The sequence below is a fragment of the Volvox carteri genome (assembly GCF_000143455.1).
Source record: "Volvox carteri f. nagariensis unplaced genomic scaffold VOLCAscaffold_91, whole genome shotgun sequence".
Lineage (NCBI taxonomy): Eukaryota > Viridiplantae > Chlorophyta > Chlorophyceae > Chlamydomonadales > Volvocaceae > Volvox > Volvox carteri.
In genome coordinates, this window is record NW_003307634.1 from 31936 (window position 1) to 35514 (window position 3579).

The window sequence follows — 3579 nt, forward strand, 5'->3', positions numbered from 1 at the left end:
TCTGAGGATCCCCTTACTAACCACAACTGGATGGTGGCGTCGGAAGACACCGATTTGGAAGAGTTTCACCCGCTTAAATAGCGGAGGATGCGGCCATCCCATGAATCGTACAGCCAATTCCGAAAAGGCGCGGTCCAGTCCGGAATGGCGTACCGTTGATCCATGCTTCCAATCGATGACGGGGCTCCGCGAGCCAGGGACCAGCGTCCCAGTCGTAGCCTGTGCTACGACCCCCGCCCATACTTCTGCAAGTATGGACTTCCGCCTGAGGCGGCGTTTACTTGTTGGCATCCATGACAGCTTCCCGCTCGCCGTCTGACCCAGAGGTCGGAGCCATAAAGATCTGACAGAAAAGCGGCAAAATAGGCAGTTGGAATTCAGTTAGTTTCAGCGAACTTGTCCAGTAACCGCGCCAAGCGAGAAAGGAAAAATTAGACAGAAAAATGTATCAGTTTGGACCCAGATTTAAGAAGCGGAATACAACACCCTGTGCGGACCTCCCTTTTCGTAAGCAGCATAAGTAACATCCCTTAACCAGCCGAACTCCTGTGTGGGCCGCTCAACGCCCATATCCTTCACGCCGGGCATACTCAGTCGGTAAGGTAAATCTTTATCACTGTTGATTGATTGCCTGGAGGGAATCTTGGCCCCTTTCGCGGGTTGCTATTTGCTGCGTATTACGACTTGCCCGTTCGTGTGCCGTCTAGTCAGCACTTTAAGCTACCTGCAGGACTTCGCCTAGACCACCCTGCCTTCCATAGCCGTAAAGCCTAAATCAGGCTAGAAGACCAAGTAAGTTCGGTTTTGGTTCACCTTAGGTGTTCTGTCGCCTAGGGGATATTCGGGTTGCTTTTCCCAGCACCCTTTTTGGTAGGTTAGGCAGGCTAGGTCACGCCAGCCGCAGCCGGTCAGCAGTGTTACGCACAGCTGCCCTACCATTTAGCAATTTCGGGCCATTTTCTACGGGGTCGATTTGCTTGTGTATTCGGTCACTTTTACAATCGATACTGTGTTACGCACAGCCGTCTGTCGAACACTCGATCCCGAATACTTTATACGATCTACTCGTTTTACCATCTAGGCTTGGTCAGCCCAGCCTAACATTATTCTTATACTATATATTCAGCTCACCTAAACAGCAGGTTCGAGCTCTTCTGTGCTTAACGAGCATTTCGCGTATCTCTGGCCTAATCCCACGGAGTCACACCAATTCGTTGCTTTTACTAGCCTCAATCCGCTTCTGCAGTGGACCGTTACGACGAAGATTACAGAAGGCCATTCAGAGGACGCGCGGGTCGTAACCCTCTCGGTGTGCGCCACCGAAGTTATCATCATCAAGGTGGTCGGGGCCAGCAGGGCCTTCGCAGGCGGTTTAATCAGCCTAATCATCCACATTTGGTCGATCCGTTCGACCAGGAGCCGGAGCCTGTCGACATAGGCCTGTTGGCGAGAGGCGTGCGTTTCGACTTAGAGCCTCGCCCAGCAATTTTCCGCATACGCTACCTAGTAGTAGTGCAGCTGGACCCCGAGCTCGAACAGCTACCGCGGCCTACGAGCTTTGTCACAGCAAGCTCCCAGGGAGCGAATATTCGACTGCCGTTATTTGAATACGCGGACCTGTGCGCGTCTCCACGCAACGACATGATGGAATAATCACTGTAACCTCATCGAGTTGATTTTCTGTCTTTTTGCTGACGCGGTTTCCACAGAGCAGTCGTTCAATCATTACGCTGCACCACGTACTCATCACTTTCCAGGATTACTATTATTCCAGCTGTTTTTTACGCAGCTACTCTTTGTTTTGCAGCTCAATACAACGCAACGTTACAGCGACACCAGCTTAGGTGGGGCGGGTTTAGTACTCTTAGTAGTCGCTAGGCTTTGTATTGCTTAGTCCTTGCCTGTTCGCTTCGCGTTTGTTGCTGCATCTTTCTCTTTTCCTTTTTCTTATCTTGTTTTTCGTAAGCTAATTATTACACAGGGAATCATAAGTTCCACGGAGCCTCTACGTCGCAACATCCCGCGGGCCGCTACTGCGCAACATCTTCGCTCGACTACTCAGCGAGATCAGCAGGAGGTAAGCAAGGTTTCGCGTAAGGATACGCGTAGGGTGTCCACCTCAGGGTCTAGTACTAGCGAAGCCGCCCGTATTCCGCGCTCGCGTTCCGATAGTGGCCTAGCAGTACAGGTGGAACTTCCCCTGACTAAGTTAGCTCCAACTGAGGGTGAGGTTACTGCTCCACTAGAAACTACCGGAACAGATTCCGATAGGGAGAAGTGGTCGCGTCTTTTCGAATCGCTAGGTAGGCCCCGTACCTACATTAACCCGATCTTTTCTAGGGACAGCGATTCTGACGACGAAATCATGCAGAACCTTTACCCTACCCTTGACCCGTTCCAGCACAACGGGTTGGATGACTTCCTTACGAAGGTTTTCCAGCAAGGAGTTTCTTACCCTCTTTCTAGGAACAACTTGTCTGTTGAAAGCCTGAAGTCGTACCTTGATGCTCTGCCTGGTCGTAACACGCCATTCGAGGCGTGGTACAACTCCCACAGACAAAACCTCATATCAAAAGCCGCAGCGCACTTCGGTGTATCCGAACCAGGTGCGGCAGCCAACACCGTCTCCCCGCGTCAACTGTTTGACTATTACGCCCACATCCTAGAGGAAAACTTTGCCTCCGCGCGCGCTGAGAGTGATCTTGCGCGTTTCAAAAGCATGCAGCAGGGAGCTCTCTCTCCCATAGTCTTCAAGGACATGTTGCTAGCGCTGGAGAAGAAGCTGGACGGTAGAGTCAGTAAACACCAAGTCGCCGAACGTTTCCTTGAGGGCTTAAACCCCGTGGTTCGGCATCACCTGGAGAGGCACCTCATCACCGTGGAGCGCACCAAATGGTACGATCGTTTGGAGAAGACGGCACAAGAGGCTGAGGTTGTGTGGAATAACCTTCCGCTGGAGGACAGGGCAGTGCAGGTACACAAAAGGCCGCCGCAGCAGAAGAGTGCAGCAAAACCCCCTATTAAGGAAAAACGCACCTTCTACTGCGAGAAGCACGGCACTAATGCATCTCACGATACGGCGCAGTGCCGTGTCTTAAATCCCCCAAAGTCGAAGTCCGCGCTTTTGACCTCTGACATCCCCTCCGGAATTGTTGAGCGTTTGGTTGCCTTGATTTCCCAGGGACAGGGCAGCGCGTCGACCTCAGGGGGGTCCAGGGGAATGGGCGGACAAAAGCAGAAGGGGGCTGGACCATCTAAGCCCAAGCAGGGACAGGGAGTTAGCGAATCGCGGGGGAATAGGCCATCTTGCGAGTTCTGCGGAACCATGGGTCACCAGCAGAGCAAGTGCTTCATTTTCCACCCCGAGCTCGCTCCCGCGGGCTACGAGCCCGCTAACCCAGCCCTGAAGGTTTTATTTCTGCAGCGCAAGAAGGCGGTTGAAAAGAAGGCGGCCTTGGCGGCGGCTGTTGCCGCAGCTTTCGAGGACGACTTCGCAGCAGAGGACGAGGGGGATGAGGAGGCGGCCTGCTGCACGACGCAGTTCCATGAAGCGGCGTCGAACGTCTCTCCCAGCCAGCA